This window comes from Macrotis lagotis, chromosome 7 (assembly GCF_037893015.1).
Source record: "Macrotis lagotis isolate mMagLag1 chromosome 7, bilby.v1.9.chrom.fasta, whole genome shotgun sequence".
Lineage (NCBI taxonomy): Eukaryota > Metazoa > Chordata > Mammalia > Peramelemorphia > Peramelidae > Macrotis > Macrotis lagotis.
The window spans coordinates 1-18169 of record NC_133664.1 but is presented as its reverse complement, the minus strand read 5'-3'; the positions used below and the strand labels follow the sequence as shown (position 1 = coordinate 18169).

At 38.9% G+C, this 18169-nt stretch overlaps 1 long non-coding RNA gene across 13 annotated transcripts in view; it reads left to right on the top strand.

Moving 5' to 3' along the window:
* Positions 1-18087, top strand: part of LOC141494284 (uncharacterized) — a 51670-nt gene extending 33583 nt beyond the window's left edge. For 6 of the 13 annotated variants that reach the window (XR_012470380.1, XR_012470382.1, XR_012470385.1 and 3 more), the window contains 9 exons: positions 6438-6543; positions 7342-7476; positions 9267-9327; positions 9738-9792; positions 10567-10727; positions 11548-11608; positions 13233-13526; positions 15464-15514; positions 17360-18087. This is a non-coding gene — a long non-coding RNA (uncharacterized LOC141494284). Of the gene's footprint in view, positions 1-2782; positions 3345-5321; positions 6544-7341; positions 7477-9266; positions 9328-9737; positions 9793-10566; positions 10728-11331; positions 11467-11547; positions 11609-13232; positions 13527-15463; positions 15515-17359 lie in introns of those variants that run through there. The other 7 variants (XR_012470388.1, XR_012470386.1, XR_012470381.1 and 4 more) reach the window with 5 other exon arrangements.
* The last annotated feature ends 82 nt before the right edge of the window (positions 18088-18169 follow it).

The following is an 18169-nucleotide window of genomic DNA, read 5'->3' as shown; positions in this document are numbered from 1 at the left end:
ATGATTGCCTGAATGCAAATGATAGCGAGATCTGTATAAACCCCAGTCATGCTGATGAATTGTAGTCACAAATCCAACTGCCTTTGGTGATATCAGATAAGAAGTCTGGTAGATATCTCAAATCCAACAAATCCAGAGTTGAATTTCTCCCAAACTTTTCCATCTTTCTACTATTGAAGGTTCCACCATTCTCCCAGTTTCCCAGATCTGTAAACCCTGTGTCATTCTCAACACCCATTTCTAACTCCCTTCAAATATCTGGTTCTTTGTCAACTTTCATTGTTTCTATCACATTATAACATCCCTCAAATATATCCACTTCTTCTGATTTACATAGCTCTGAATATTAATTCCAGCCCTCAAAACCTTGAAATTGGTCTCCTGTACTAGTCTTCTGAATGGCCTCCCTCCCTCTTGTCTCATCTGAGGGCCTGTAGAGGGAAGAATAGAGCTTTCTAAGAAAAAGATACACAGAGTTCAAGAATATTGAGTACATTTTCCATGCATTAATAATTCCAGCTGCCAAGGACAAAAAGAACCAATAGGAAAAGAAGGATGGTGACCTTTACCTGGGCACTGCTAAAAATGACTCTCACTACTGGGCCACTAGTGAGTATTTCCTCTGGGAAATGTGAGTCAAATGTTACTTGAGGGCATTGCTTTAATCTTTACTCTTTTGGGAATGTCAGTGGAAAGAACAATGCTATCCCATTGAAACCATGCAGCTTGTGAATTGCTTATTTTTGCTTTTTCATGGGGGATGGCAATTGAGGTTAACTTTTTGACTTGCTCAGGGTCACACAGCTATGTAAATGTTGAATGTCTGAGATCAAATTTGAACTCCTGAGAAGTTGGGTGGGGAACAAGGAGGAGGCATTTCTTGGAACGAGATGGCCAAGTTGGTCATTTTTACCTTCACAATAGTTCTATTACAAGTTTCCTTCTCTTCACTCACCCAAGTGTCAACTCAAGACTTCCCTCACTGCACTCCATCCTTCACTCAGCTGCCAAAGGGATCTCCCCCAAAATAAAGGTTTGACCCTTTCACAAATCCAGCGCAGCGCCACTTTCAGCAAACTCCAGGATCTCCCTGTTCACCTCCAGGATCCAATGCCAAATTCCATTTCGTCTTTAAAACTCTTTGTAACCCGAGTGCTTCCAAGGTTTCCTGTCTTTTTACACCTTACTCTGCCCTCTACTTACATCTGTATGGAGGGTCACTGGACTTGGGCCCATTCTCTCCAAATGACCCCATCCCTCTAGTCTGTGCTTTTCTCCTGCTGTCCACCATGTCTAAAACATTCTGCCTCCTCTTTCTGTTCCCTGCCTTCCTTCCAAATCTAGCTCAGACCCATCTTCTTCAAGAGACCTTTCCCGGTACCTCACCCACTCCTCCACTGCTTGTGCCTTCCTCTGAGATGACCTTCCATCCACCTTGATTTTGGGATGGATAGCATTCTTTAGCATAAGTCCTTCAGAGTTCTCTTCAGTCACAATGTTGCTGAGCAAAGGCAAGTCCTTCACAGCTGATCTTCCTGCAAAATTGCTGTTACCTTGCTTAAGTCACATTTCCTATTGCATCTGTTCATATGGGTTTTTTACCGACAGCTTCCTGGTTATCATTTCCCATAACAGAACAGCATCTCATCTCAATCTTATACCACACTTTGTTCAGCCATTCCCCAATTGCTGGGGAACCCAGCCCTCCCCAAATCCTTAACCCTCAATCTCCAGCTCCTTCCCATCAGAAAATGGCTGCTATAACTATCCCTATACATATAGATTCTTTTTCCCCCATATTTCATCTCCTCTGGAATAAAGCTCTACAGTGGCACTGCTAGGCTGAAGAGTAGGGTATAGTTTGAGTATAGTTCCAAATTGCACAACAGAATGAATCACTTCACAATTCCTCCAACAGTGCATCAGTGGTACAATTTGCCACTGTCCTTTCCCATATTTGTCATTTTCTCCTTCTATCTTATTAGCCACTCCAATAAGAACATCATAGTACCTCAGAATAGTTCCAAATTGCATTTCTCCCATCAAAAGTGTTGTAGCACATTAAAAAATTATTTAGATTGTAATGATAATCTCATCTGAAAATTGTTTATATCTCTTGATCATTGATCAACTGGGAAATGGCTCTAATGTTTTATAAATTTGACTCAGTTCTCAATGTCTGAAAAATGAGGTCTTTTCAGAAAAACTTGTTTCAATTTTTCCATAGTTATTGCTAGCTGTATTTCCTTCCATCCTGTTACCCCCTCCTCCATTTATTCTATTTTATCTGTCTTTTTACCATGTCCCTCCTCAAAAGTATCACACAGAGAGGGACATAGAGACGTGATGACTTGAGAAATCAAAGACCAGCTAATCACATATCCACTAAATTGCTGGTAGAATTTTCTTTTCAAATTCAACACTCAAGAAGACTAATTGTAGCCTAATAATATAAGATTGTTCAGTGTACTCTCTTTTTTTCATTTACTTTTCGCACCATTTCTTCTCCAGGAACAAGCTATGAATTGCTGTGGCCAAATATTTTTCTACCTACCTTAAGTTCAAATGTATTATGTAGCAATAGTTGCTTTGCTAGTTTTAGGGAAGGCCTGCATTTATTTATAATCTTATTGTTTTGTTTGTTCACTTCTTTATTTCTTAGTTTTTCTAGTCATATATAAAGATAATTTCTGAAATGTATTATTTAATAATTTTTTCCAATTGCATGAAAAGACATCTTTTAATATCCATTTACATAAGATTTTTGCGTGGTACATTTTTCTTGCTCTATTTTCTACCCCCTCCCCTTAAAGCAAGTTATAAAAGTTATATGTCTTTAAGTATGTTAAAGTTATTTCCACATAAGTTGTTGTGAAAGAATCAGAACAAAAGGGAAAATAATACCATGAGAGGAAAAATAATATAAAACATACAAAAACTTTTAAAATGTGAAGGTCGTGTGCTTTGATTGGCATGGAGATTCCTTCTTCCTCTGGATGTGGATGATGTCACAAGTCTCTTAGAACTGACTTTGCTCACTGCATTCCTGACAAGAGTTTAGTTTATCCTAGTTGATATTCACAGAGTGTTGCTGTTGCTGTGTACAATGTTGTCCTGTTTCTGCTCACTTCATTCAGCATCAGGCCTGCATCAGAGTCCTTTTCTCTTAATCATTCATACTTTGTATTTACTATGATTACCATCCTCAAGGATTCACTGAGGTGAAGTCTGAACCTTTCCACCTAAGATGCTGGGGGTACATATCAGTCCCTGAATGGACACCCTTGGTGATCGGGGAGAGATGAGAGTTGTCCTCAGGATGCCATTTTAGAGGGAAAAGCAAGGTGGTATAGAGTTATTTTTCTTGGAAAAAAAATGGACACGTGGGAAGATTTGAAACAGGGTAATTTAAAGAAAAAGATGTGAAATCAATAGAAGAGCCAAATCAGAAACAGTTGCAGAATTACACAGGAAAGATGACCACTACTAGGTCAGGATCCAATAGAGGTGTTAAAAAAAGAAAACACATTTGTACAAAAATATTTCCAGCAGTTCTTGTAGTGGTGGCTAATTTTTGTTTTTTGGAGCCATGCCCATCCATTGGGGAAATGACTGAACAAATAGAATATGAATGTAATAGAATATTATGGTATTAGAAATGACACGCAGAAGATGATTTCAGGAATACCTGGAAAGATTTAAAATGATAGAAATTTGAATGAGCAGACTCAGGGTAACATGGTAAATAGTAACAGCAACTTTGTGCAAAGATGAACTGGGAGGGACTTACCTAGTTTCTACTAGACTAAGTCTTATCTGTTGGTTGGGGTTTCCTATTTACAACTCTTTGTGAAGTTGAATTTACATAGCTTATTAGTCTACTAATTCCTTCAGTATGGTCTTACCTTATTCTTCCTTTAGAGCATTTGTTTGCTCCACAAGTGACTATTATCTGATAGTTTCAGTTCAGTTCTTCCAAAATATGTAATGAATTTTCTCCTTTTTCATTCGGTAGCATAGGGAAGTTAGACCAAGCCTTTGGAATCAAACTATTTGGGTCTGAATCTTGTGTGCTCTAAGGGGACTAGATAGATTTGTAATATACATTCTCTATATCCCATGATCCAGTGATGTCAAGTTTTCCAGTTATGAGAAATGATGGAAGGGAAGCAATGAGTTCCTGAGTAGAGTGGGATATAAGGCCAAGGCAGGGATATAAGACCGAGACATCCTAAGAGAGAGCATTAAACCATGAGGTGAGGAGCTTAAGGGAGAGAAGGAACCAGGTGTCTAGTTTGAAGAGTCCTTAATTTGGTGTTAACTTTGTTAGGGAGAGGTTGAAAGAGATAGATACTTGAAAGAGAATACCTCTGAATGAGGAAGAAACCTAAGAAGCCATGGTTTTCAGGGCTAGTTCATATGAGGAACCCATCCATGATGGATGGTAATCATTCTGATGAAGATGTCCATGCTTTAGAGGCCTTCAAGCTGAGTATGAGCAATAAGATAGGACAAGCCCCCATTCTATGATGGGGGCTTGCTTTAGGAGTATAATTTCTGTAGTAAGCTGTTGAGGATGCTAGGGACCCTGTGGCTAGTACTCTGGCTTTAGACTCAGAACTCCTGAATACAGAATCAGATACTGAGTGACACTCAGTGACTTGAATGCTACTTGCCTCAATTTTCTCCACTGTAAAATGAGTCATAAAAGCAATGCTTTCACAGATTTTATGAGATGCTAATGTTAAATGATGAGAGACTTTCACATAGGAGCTTTTAGAAATGCCTTTTCCTTCCATCCTCCTTTGACCCTTGTTGTTTAGGCCCCTTGTCTGTTATTGAGTTGAATTTTTAGAAGAATATTTACAGAGGTAACTATTGAAAAGGTAAAGAGTCACTGGAGTAAAATTGAAAAGAAATCCAGGAGGTCCATGAGGATGTACCATTTAATGGTTGGGTGAAAGCCCCTTTGACATTGAGTCTCAAGTGAAGGAGCCAGGAGAAGAGGTGACAGTTATTTTTATGTGGTTAGATAGGTTGTCGTTTTTAAGAGGGTTTGGCAGAGTTTGAAACTAATAGACAAAAGTGGAACAATAAAAATAGGCAACCTGCAAACCTGAAATAAAAACAAAAAACTAAAAAATTATTGCTTGCCTTTAGGAGGATGAGCTGCCTCAGGATGAATAGCTGATTCTTCCTCACAAGAAAACTTTTAAGGAAAGATAAAATCAATTGTCTGTATTATTGCATTTGGTTGTCAGTTATTGGTTGGGCTAAAGGAACACTGAGGGCTCTTTGAATTCTAACTGGGACATCTTGGTTTCCTAGGTCACCAACTTTCTCAAACAAGAAGATGAGCCTGTTCAGGTCTTTCACTCTAATCTGAAGGGGAGACATGCTCTCCTGCTTGAACCCACTATACCATTATCAGAGACTTTAGAAACTTCCAAGTCTTTGTTCTCCCAATCTCTTTACCTTAATCTCTGTGCCTTTTTGCTTCAAAGGAACATAGCATGAAAAGATGGAGGTTGGGCTTTTGCTATTCACTAGGCTAGATTTCCCAGCAGTCCACTATTATGGTTCATAAATATTGAACTGGGAGCTATGCTGAAGCCCACAAGTGAGTTTTGGAAAAGCAGAAATGGGAAAAGTACTGTACTTTCTCTGGGAGAAAAAAATGGTGATGGGTCAGCATTAGAAGAAAGGCAGAAGGGGAGAAATAAGGAATACAGTAGAATGAGCTGAGGGAACCAGAGTAGGTTTATTAGAGATGAATGGAGAGTGTCAAATGGAAAAACATAAAAGGGAACAATGGAGAAGTGAAGGGACAAAGACACTGATGCCCTGAGAACTGAGGTACCAAGTGATCCCATCCAATGAATTGCTGGCAGGAGTATTTTTTTTCAAAACTGAATACTGGAGGAGACTAATTACTATAATTCAAGAGTATAAGAATTTTCAGGGAATCCCCTTTCTTCCAATTATTTTTCCTACTCTCTAATCCAGGCACAAATTATGAACTGCTGTAAAAATGGGCATCCTACAAGGAGTAGAAGAAAATGAGGCTAAAAAAAAGGAGATTCAAAAATTATTCCTTTCCTGGAGGAGGATGATTTGCCTCAGGATACATAGTTAATTCCTCTTCACTAGAAAACTTTACCCAAGGTGAAATAACTACTTGTTTGTATCGCAGGACTAGGGTTTCAGTTGTTGGTTGGACTAAAGGAACATTTGGTCTCCTCAAATTTGTTATTCTATGATGCCTTAGTATCCTATGTTGCCATAGATGCTATTGAGGTCCTCTGTTGTCATCTGAAGGGGAGACATGCCCTCCTGTTGGAACCCTATATATCAAATTGGAGATTTTATACCATTTTGACTTGTTTTTTCGTTCAACCCCCTTAATGTACTCATTGCTACTCTGCCTTGTTTCAAAGGCACATACAGTGGCAGAAGAAAGTTGAGCTTCTGCCCTTCACTGGGCTGAAACCTGATGACCTGAGAAGTGAAGGAGCAGCAGATCACATATCCAAAGATTTGCTGGTAGGATGATTTTCTTTTCAATGTTCAACACTGAAGGAAACCAAGTTTTATATCTGAACAGGATAAGACTCCTAAGTTTACCCACTTCCTATTATTTTTCCCACATTGTCTTTCCCAGCTACAAACTATGAAGCTCTATAACCAATTTAATTCTAATTTCCATTCAAATGTATTAGGTTACATCAGCTCTTTTTCTAGGCCCAAGTTTTAGGAATGGGTTTCATAATTTACATATTTTTTCATGCTTTTTTTGTTCATAACTTTATATTTCCAAGTATATATAGTTACAATTTTAAACATTTATTTTATAACTTTTTCCGATTACATGCAAAGTAAAATTTTAATCATTTTGTAAGATTTTTGGGTCTACATTTTTCTCCCTATCTCCCTTCTCTTTTACTCTCCTTTACAGCAAAAAGTATAAATTGTATAGGAATAATTAAACTTATTATTGAATAAGTTATGTCTTGAAAGAAGAGTCAGCAAAATGGAAGATAACACCATAAGAGCCTAAATAATATAAAATATAACTTTTACATTGTGAAGGTAGCGTGCTTTGATCTGCATGAAGATTCCATCTTTCTCTGGATGTGGATGACATCACATTTTCGAATTGACTTTACTCACTGCATTCATCAGAAGAGCTTAGTTTACCCTAGTTGATATTCACAGAGTGTTGTTATTGCTGTGTACTATGTTGTCCTGTTTCAGCTCAGTTTATTCAGCATCAGGTATGCATCAGAGTCCTTTGATCTCAATCATTCATACCTTGCATTTGGAATGTTTTTCAAACTCAAGGATTTACTGAAATGAAGACTGAACCTTTTCATCTAAGTTGCTGGGGGTCCGTATCAATCCCTAAATGGACAACCTTGTTGATCAGGGGAGAGATGAGAGTTGTCCTCAGGATGCCATTTTAGGGGGAAAAGCAAGGTAAGATACAGTGTTATGTTTCTTGGATAAAAATGGACATGTGGGAAGATTTGAAACAAGGTTATTGAAAGAAAAAGGTTTGAAGTTAATAGAAGAGTCAAATCAAAAAACAATTGCAGAATTACAGAGGAAAGATGACCACTACTAGGTCACGATCCACTAGAGGTGTTAAAACAAGGAAATTAACCCATTTGTACATAAATATTTCTAGCAGCTCTTGTAGTGGTGGCTAATGTTTGGTTCTTAAAGGCATGCCCATCAATTGAGGGAATGGCTGAATAAAAAATGGCATTTGAATGTTATAGAATATTATGGTATTAGATATGACATGCAGAAGATGACTTCAGGAAAACCTGGAAACATTTAAAGTGAAGGAAATTTGCATGAGCAAAACTAGAGGAACATTGTAATCATTAAGTGCAATAGCATATGATGATTAACTGGAAGTGACTTACCTAGTTTTTTCCCCAAATTAACATTTTTTTAACCTGCTGCTTAGGTTTTCCCATTTTTCAAATCTTTGTGTGGTTGAATTTTCATGGCTTATTAGTCTACTAAATTTCTTCAGGATAGTCTTATCTCAGTCTACCTTCATAGATAGCACTTCTATTTACCCAGAATACTATTTTCTTCAGGTTCCCATTCAGTTCTGCCATGACTTGTATTGGAATTTCTCCTTTATTATTCAGTAGCAGAGGGCATTTTCATATTCTAATTAAGTCCATGACTATGGAACAGAATGGTTTGGTTCTGAATCTTTTGTGTTCTAAGTGATCCAGATGGACTTACAGTATATTTTCTCTGTATCCCATGATCCAGTGATAATGAAGTGTTGCAATTATGGCAAATGATGGAAGGGAAGCAGTGGGATTCTGAGTATAGGAGGATTTAAGACCAAGGCTTCCTAAGTGAGAGCATTGAACTGGGAGGTGAGGGGTTTAAGGGAGAGAAGGAAGCACAGGCCTGTACTTTGAAGAGATCTCGGTTTGTTGTTATCTTTGGTAGGGAGAGGTTCAAAGAGATAGAAAATTGAAAGAGAATACCTCTGGATGAGGAAGAAACCTAAGAAGCCATGGTTCCAAGGATTAGTTCATATGAGGAGCCTATCCATGGTGGCAATCATTCTGATGAAGATGGTGATGTTTTAGAGGCCTTTAAGCTCAGTATGATTCAAGAAGATAGGATCACCACCAAAGTTAATGGTATTGATGGAGGCTTGCTTTAGGGCATAATTTCTATAGTAGTCTGTTGTGGATGGTCAGGACCCAGTGGCTAGTACTCTAGGTGTAGACTTAGACCTCTGAGTACAAATTTAGAAACTGAGTAACCCTGAGAAAATCACTTAAATGCAACTTACCTCAACTTTCTCCACTGAAAAATGAGTCAAAGACCAGAGTCTTTCACATAGGAGTTTATAGAAATGCTTATTCCCTTCCATCTACCTTTGCACATTGTTTAGGCCCCTTCTATGACATTGGGTTGAGTTTTTAGAAGAATATTTAGAGAAAATGCTGATAAGGTAAAGACTCATTAAGGGAGGAAACTGAAAAACTAAGAATGTCCATGAGGATGTTCCATTTAATCAGGTGAAAGAACCTTTGACATTTACTCTTGAGTGTAGAATCCAGGAGAAGAGATGACAATTATTTTTATGTGATTAGATAGGTTGTCATTTGGAAGAGGGTTTGGTAGAGTTTGAATCCAATGGACAATAGAGGAATAATAAAATTGGGCAAGAATAAAAGATTATGAAGTTTAAAAAACACTAAAAATTTATTCCTTTTCTTCAGGAGGGTGGTCTGCCTGAGGACGAATAGTTGATTCATCCTAAGAAGAAAACTTTAAGTTAAGGTAAGATAATCACTTTCCTGTATTATTTCACTGGGTTGTCAGTTATTGGGTGGGCTAAAGGAACATTGATGGCTCTCTGGATTCCAATATTCTATGACATCTTGGTTTCCTAGGTCACTAACTTTCTCAAACAAGAAGATGAGCCTGTTCAGGTCTTTCACTCTAATCTTAAGGGGAGACATGATCTCCTGCTTGAATCTAATATAACATTATTAGAGACTTTAGAAACAGGAGAATATGTTACAGCTGTTTTCATGTGGTTAGATAGATTGTCATTTGGAAGAGGGTTTGGTAGAGTTTGAACCTAATGGACAAAAGAGGAAGAATAAAAATGGGCAACCTGCTAAGAATAAAACATTATGAAGTAAAAAAAAAAACAAAACTTCAAAAATTAATTCCTTTCCTTTCAGAGGATGGGCTGTCTCAGGACAAATAGTTGATTCTTCCTCACAAGAAAACTATAAGGTAAGATAATCACTTGTCTGTCTTATGTCACTGGGTTGTCAGTTATTGGTTGGGCTAAAGGAACACTGAGGGCTCTTTGAATTCTGTTTATGACATCTCGGTTTCCTAGTTCAACAACTTTCTCAAACAAGAAGATGAGCCTGTTCAGTTCTTTCACTCTAATCTGAAGGGGAGACATGCTCTCCTGCTTGAACCCACTATACCATTATCAGAGACTTTAGAAACTTTCAAGTCTTTACTCTCTCAATCTCTGTTCCTCTTCTTTGTTTCAAATTACCATATCATGAAAGATAGAGGTTGGGGTTTTGCCATTCTTTAGACTGAAATTCCCACTAGGCCACTTTTATTATTCATCAATATTTAAGTGGCAGCAGTGATGAGGTCCTCAAGTAAATTTTGGAGATGTGGAAATGGGGAGATTACTGTGTTTTCTCTGGGAGAAAAAATGGCGATGGTTCAGTATTAGAAGAAAGGCAGAAGGGGAGAAATAAGAATGCAGTAGAATGAGCTGCAGAAACTAGAGTGGGTTTATTAGAGATGAAGGAGTATCAAATTGAAATATGTAAAAGGGAACAATGGGAAAGGGAAGGGACAAAGAGACTTGATGCCCTGAGAACTGAAGTACCATGTGATCCCATCCAATGGATTGCTGGTAGGAGTATTTTATTTTCAAAGCTCAAAGCTGGAGTAGACTAATTTTTATAAACCCAAGAGTTTAAGACCCTTCAGTGAGCCCTCTCTTTTCCAATTATTTTCCCACTCTCTCTAATCCAGGCACAAAATATGAACTGCTGCAAAAATGGGTAACCAGCAAGGAGTAGAAGCATATGAAGTAAGAAAAAACAAATGACTCAAAATGTATTCCTTTCTGGAGGTGGATGGTCTCCTTCAGGATGAATAGTTGCTTCCTCCCCACATCAAATCTTTAAGCTAAGGTGAGCCAACCCTTTGTTAGTATTGTAGGAGTAGATCTCTTTGAATTATACTATTCTTTGACATCTTGGTATCTTATGTCACCATAATATTTTTATAATTTTTCTAACCCAATAGTATAGACTCTTCAGTGGTTCCTCTTTGTTCCAATATTTTCCCCTCTCCTCTTGAGGCACAATCTATGGACTTAGTCAAATGTTTTCTATCTACCTTAAGCTTATAAGTATTAAGTTATAGCAGCTGCTTTGCTACACTCCTGTTTTAAGGGTCCACTTTATTTGTAGGCTTTTTGATTGTTTACTTGCTTATTTCTTCCTTTATTTTTCCGGTTATCTGCTGAAATAATTTTCAACATCTATTTTTAAGTAAGTATGCTTTCAAATTACATGGAAGTATAATTTTAGTATTCTTTTTACTATATATTTTCCCTCCTTTCCCTCTCACCTTCCCTTTTAAAGCAAGTAATTTAAGAGATTAAACATATTTCCATGAAAGTTATGTTGTGAAAGAGCAGAACAAAAGGGAAAACAAAACCATGAGAGTGAAAAAATAAAATGTAAAACAGTTTTTAACATGTGGAAAGTGTATGTTTTCCTTGGCATGCAGAGTGCATCTTTCTCTGGATGTGAAAGGTACCAGTCTTTTAGAACTGTCCTTGATCCCCCCATTCCTGAGAAGAGCTAAGTTCATCATAGTTGGTCATCACTCAATGTTGCTATTGCCACATATGATGTTTTCCTGGTAAGACTCACTTCACTTAGCATCAGTTCTACCTTAGGCCCTTAGCATGCAATCATAATTTGTATGTGCCATTCTTTTCAGCTTCAAAGATTCCCTGGGATGAGGAATGAACTTGAAGATATGGAGGTCAGTTTGTGACTAGGTAAGTTAAACTTTGACACTTACATGGAGTAAGTAGTTTTATAAGGCAAATCCTTGAAGAAAGAGGGTAGCAAAGAGGGAAATTCTTAGAATGATGAAGAGTTTGAGGGGAAACATCTAGCATTTCTCTCTTTCCCTGTGGCCAGATTGAGCCTTGTAGGAGCCAGGGGCAGAGCTAAAGAGGGAAAAAATCATGCTAAGATAAGCTCCTGAGAAAATAACTGAGTGGATTAAGTGGAGTTACCTGCTCTGTGTAGACTGATTGGGAGAACACCATGTAGGGGGAATGTGGAATCTATAGGAAAATATCTCTTTCGAATAACAACTGCTGAGTATTGAATCTGTCCCAATGGGGGACCTGACTGTCATATCAGATGGACAACACAATTCTTTACTTCCTACCTAGCTTCCTGTCTCTTCCCCCCCCCCCCTTTCATGTTCTTCCTCGGCCCTTACTCTCTTTAATTAATATCACTTGCATGTCATGGAATTCCTTTCTCTTTCTTTCTGGTCTTTTCTTCTTTCCCTCTTCCCCATTTGTCTTCTAGGGGTGGATAAATCTCACAGTATCTGAGCATTGGCTTGTGCTTGTGGAAGGCCTTTATGGTTTGGGAAGAATCTCTTGAGGTGGTATCAAGGCTAAGAAGAAAACCTCACTGAATTGCTGGTATACTAAGTGAAAAGTGGTCCCTCAGGCTGAGTTCTTCCATTTCAGTGAGCTCCGGGAGTGTTAGTGTCTCCCTCATACTAATGTCGATATTGTGTGATATTGAATGATATTTTGCAGGGAACGATAGTCCTAGCAAAAACTGTAATAATAACTAGCTCTGGCATTGTTTCTACACAGTGCTAGTTTGTGGTCACAGAACTTTACAGATAGCTCTTTTGATCTTTTTCTGTGGAAGATATATGCTTCTATGACTCTCATTTTACAGTTGTGGAAATTGAGGTAAATGGCAGTTAAGTGACTTGCCTAGGAAAATCACATAGCCAGTTCATCCCTGAAGTCAAATTTGAACTTAGGTCTTCCTGAATCCAGTTGCCTCCTCTGTATGAGGAATGACTAGTTATGCAAAGTTTGATTTATTTCCATTTCTTGATTGTGACCGTAAAAGCTGGTTTTTTAGCACAAAAAAATTGAAAGTTTTTCAAAAGACACCTGAAAGAGCTAAATAATGAAACTTTTCCTTGAAATGTGTATGTACCTTTCTATGAGAAAGATACTTTCTGCATTATATATACTTGTAAATGCAGCCATGTTTAGATGAATGTCTATTTGCACATCTACTTCTGCATGCATAATATTGAATATCCACGTGCACATGCATACTGACTTGTGTGTGTATATAGCCATATGTACATGCCTATTCATATGCATATTCACACACAATTCTTCTGGGATCCAAGATATTCTCAACAGAATTGCAGCTCCAAGTAGATAAGACAAGGCTTTAGGGCTTGACAGCACTATTCTTCCAATGAACGCAAGGTAGATTGTCGCCCTGGGTTAGAGTGAGGTGAGTACTTGGAGCCATTGCCAGCTTCAAGGGGCCTATGAGGGATGAGAAAGGTCGTAAGGACTTTGAACTGGTTTAGTTTAAAAAGTATATTTTCTCATATTCTAGGTGAAGGGCCCAGGGGAATACATTGCAACAAGAAGAAGAGGAAGAGAAGGAAGAAAGGTGAATGAGATTGGGCAGAAGAGGAGATTGTGGCTGCTCTGCTGACCCTTCTGCACAACAGAAGCAACCACCCATCCATCCTTGAAAGACCCTACTGAAGAGAGATACTCACAGCATTGATCTGTGTCTAGCTGAAAAACAATTGAGGGTCTCAACTCCTCCACTGGATATTGATCCTAATGTTGAGCCTGGGACCATTTTTCACTTGTGCCTGCTTCTTGAGTCATGTGATCCCAGGTAGGCACCCATGATCTAGGGCTCTCTGCTTGCTTTTACAAACCTTACCCAACTGATGTGTATGTGTGTGTGTACAACTCTTTAAACCACGAAGAGATAACAACTGTCTTACACAATTGATGTGTATAACATCATAAACTAGAAAAAGAGATGACATCCACATTTGTAATCCAGAGGATCAAAGTCCCAAGAAAGCCCCTAAGGTTGGCCACTCATGAACCGGATGTTGTGCCTGATAGCCATCAGTTGCTTCTCCTCAACATGAGAAATTCCAGGGGCATCAGAAGGTCCAAGAGGAACAGGAAGTATAAAAGGTACTGGAGGTTCTCTTTCTCTATCACAGACTATAATTATATGATGAACTGAGGAAGCGAGAGAATGCAGTAGAGTTGAACTATCCCATCCAGTCCCATGCCAGGGAGATAAGTTCTCCTTCCTTGTCCCCTTTCACCATAATGAGAGTGCTCAGGACTATGCTTTTGGACTCTTGCAAAGATTTGTCATCTTGACGATGAGAGGAAATGGAGCCTCTGACAAAGCTTGACCCTCTTTGATGTGTGAAGAAACCCTGAATTCCTACTACTGAGTGAGCATCTCATAATCTAGGATCCAGTAAAGGACACCTGTTCTTATTTCCCTTCAAGCAGTCTTAGAATGTCTCTAGTTCCTTTGAGGGATACAGGGATCTTCTGCTCTTATATATCCAAGGCTGAGAGAATATCCCCTCCCTCTCCTTTTGTATAGCCAATACCCCTCCCAATGCAGAAAATCATGGGGCTTTTATTCCCTGGGCCATTTGCCTAGGGCTTCTTTTGCCTTTCTAAATTAGCTGTACAAAAAGTTGATAGAATAATGAGACAGAGTACAGAATCATGAGGAGCAATTATAAAAGGACAATTTAGGTTTTCTCAGGAAAATGTCTCATTCATTAAAGCCATCCAAAAGGGTAGTGGACTGCTTTCTGACAAGGTAAGACAACCCTTCTCTTAGGAATTCTTCAAGTAAAGGTTGAATCTCCACTTGAGAAGTATGGGTTAGAGGAAATATTTTTGTTAGTTTTGTTTTAGACTAGAGGACCACTGAGGTATATTTTAGCTCAGATTCTATCATTGTTATTCTATCTTTTTGCAAGTCAATGGGTTTAAGTGGCTTGCCCAAGGCCACACAGCTAGGTAATTATTAAGTGTCTGAGGCCGGATTTGAACTCAGGTACTCCTGACTCCAGGGCCAGTGCTCTATCCACTGGGCCACCTAGCCGCCCTGTTTTTCTATTTTAATGCCCAGCCTTCTCTGAGTCACAGGCAATGGCTCTCAAAAACTGTAGTTCTCATTTGAACCATTTTTCATGGTTGGATTCTCACTGGCGTCTCAGCAGAAGGCTGGGATATTCTATTTCCCAGTTATTTTTGAATATTATTTTACTTTATGTTGTCTAATTACATTCAAAAGATAGCCTTCAACTTTCACATTTTTTTTGTAAACTTTTGAGTTCTGCATTTATCTTCCTCCCCTCCTTTTCCCCTCCCACCCCAACAGCATAGCAAAATCCAAGATAGGTAATACATGTACAATGTTTACCACATTTCCATATTAGTCAGGTTGTGAAAGAAGAGTCATAGCGTAAGTGGCAGATAAACCATGAAATAACAAAATCCATAAAATAAGTCTTAGAAATGTGAAAATAATTACCTTTGATCTTCATTCAGACTCGATTTTTCTCTGGAGGTGGATGGCATTTTCCACCACAAGTCTTTTAGAATTGACTTTGATTACAGCACTCCTGAGAAGAGCTCAATTTTTCATCGTTGATCATCACCCAGTGTTGCTATTGCTGTGTACAAAGTGGTCCTGGTACTACTCACTTCACTCAGCATCACTCTTACATCAGATTTCTTTGTTCTCAATCATTCATAATTTATATTTCTTACTCATTTCAGATTCAAAGATGCACTGAGATAAAGAACCAGATCTTGCCTGAGGACTTGGAGGTCAGTGTGGGCCAAAGTAAGCAGAGCTTTGAGACCTTAAGGGTATAGGAAGTTTTACAAGGCCCATCCTTGAGAGAAGAGGATAACAAATTAGGAAATTCTGAGTTAGAGGGAAAACATCTAGAGGTTCTCCCATGGCCAGTTTGAACCTTGGAGGAGCCAAGGGCAGATGCAAAATGAGGGACAAGATAATGCACATATTAAGTTCCTGAGAAAAGAGAGATTTAAGTGGACATACCCACACTGTGCAGATTGGTTAGGGGACATCATGTAGGGATATGGAATCTGTAGAAAAAAATAACCTCATAACATAATGGCTAGCATTTGTATCGTACTTAAAAAATTTCAAAATACCTTCTAATAAAAACCACTGGAGAAGTTTTGTATCCCAATGGGGACCCAATTACCATTTCAAATGGACTACTCAATGCCTTCCTATGTTCTTTTCTTTTTTCCTCCTTTCATTTTCTTTATTTGCTTTCCTTCCTCCTTTCCTTCTTCTCCTCTCCTCTGCTCACCCTTCTGCAACCCTCCCCTCCTGAAGAGGAAGGGAGACTGGTCTCTTTGCACAGCCCTGACTCCTTTAAATCCAATTCACTTACCTGTCATGGAACAACCCACCCCCTAGTCTGTCTGTTTCTTTCTAGTCTCTGTTTCTGACACTCCCCCCCCTCTTCATTTGTTTACTAAGGGGGGAATTAGTTTCACTGAATTTTAGCATTGGCTTTGGGACTGTGGAAGGTCTTTATGTTTGGGAAGAGTGCTCCTGAGGTAGTAACAAGGCTATCAAAGAAGAGATATTCCCTGGATTTCCAGGAGATCAAGGGAAAAATGCTCCTCACTCCTGAGTTCTCAGATTACAGGGAACTCCTGGAGTGTCAGTGACCCCCTCATTCTCATGTATGTCTTGTGGGGCCTTAAAGGATATTTTTCATATAATGTTAGCACTAGTAACAACAATAGGAATGACTAGCTTTGGTATTGCTGCTACTCTGTGGCAGCCATTGGTCTCAGAGCTTTACAGATATATCTTTTGTTATTTTTCCCTGGAAGATGTGTGCTATTGTGATTCCCATTGAACAGCCGGGGAAACTGAGACAAATGGCAGTGAATTGACTTGCCTAGGGAAATCTCATAACCAGTCCCTTTCTGAAGCTGGATTTCAACTCGTGTCTTGCTGACTCTAGACCTAATGCTCTATGCGGTGAGCCAGCTAATTGCCTCTTCTTTGGGCATGTACATCTACTAAGAATGACTAGCTTCACAACGTTTTTCTACACATTTCATAGTTGTGATGAAGGAAGATGGATTTTTATCACATAGAAATTGAAAGTTTTCAAAGGGCACCTGAAGAAGCTAATTGACAAATCTTCTTGAGATCGACACAGAACTGCCCATGAGAAAGAAATACTTTCAGTGAAAATGTGCACATGTGTATGCATGTATGTGTATGTATCTAGATGCATCCATGTGTAGAGATGCACACCCATCTATGCATGTGATCTATTTCCAATGCATACACATGCACAAGTAAACTCACATGTATATATTAACACGTGGACATATCTTCCCATATGCAGCTATATTCACATATAGTCCTTTTGGGGTCCAAGATATTCTCAACCAAATTGCATTTCAAGATAAGTAGGACAAGGCCTCAGAGCTTTATAACACTATCCTGCCTATAAATTTAAGGTAGATTGTAGCTCTGGGTTCGTGGGAAGCGATTCCTTGGAGCCACTGCCAGTTCAGGAAGGAGAGGAGAGAAGGCTTGGTAGAGGGATGAGAACTGATCTGAACACTAAGCAATGATTTGTTTTTACAATCTACTTTGTTCGATTTTAGGTAAATGGACCAAGGGAATAGTTCAAAATGAAGAAAAAGAAAAAAAAGACAGCATGAGACATGGCATACGAGGAGATCCTGGCTACTCTGCTGACCCTTTTTCACTACAGAAGAAGCTGACTAGTCACCCCTGAGACCCTACTCAAGAGAGCTACTAGCAGCATTGAACTGGGAGCAGACTGTATACTGGAAAAAAAATGAGGGTCCTATTTCCTCCTCTGGATATTGCTCCTTAGTGAGGAGATGAGAGATTTCAAGACATATTCTGATGAGCATGGGACCATCATTCAATTATGGCTTCCTCTCTTGGGACTGATCCCAGACAGGAACCTCTACTTATAAAAACTCTCACAATTGGTGTGTACAACCTCTACATCTGTGGATACAAAACCTGGAGGAAGAGTTCCAAGAAAGTACCCATGGATGGAAACTCATGACCAGGATGTTGTGCTGGTCTGGCACAAAACATTCAGGAGTATTAGCTTCTTCCCTTCAGCAGAAAAATTTGCAGACATATCCGAAGGTCTGGGAAGATCAGGAAATATAAAAGGGATTGTAAGTGCTCTACATCTGGTACAGTGAATTCCAAGAGTTTCCCTGTAATATAAGAATTCAGGACTAAGGAGCAATTTTCTGTTAGTCTTCCAGCAATCCAGTGATACTGGCCTCTTGTTAGCCTAGTTACCACCTCAGGAGAGCTCTTCCCAAACCATAAAGACCTCCTACAATCCCAAGACAGTGCTCAGATTCTATGAGTAAAATTGACTGAGTAAATGAGAGAACACAATGGGAAATGAGCTAGCCCTTCTG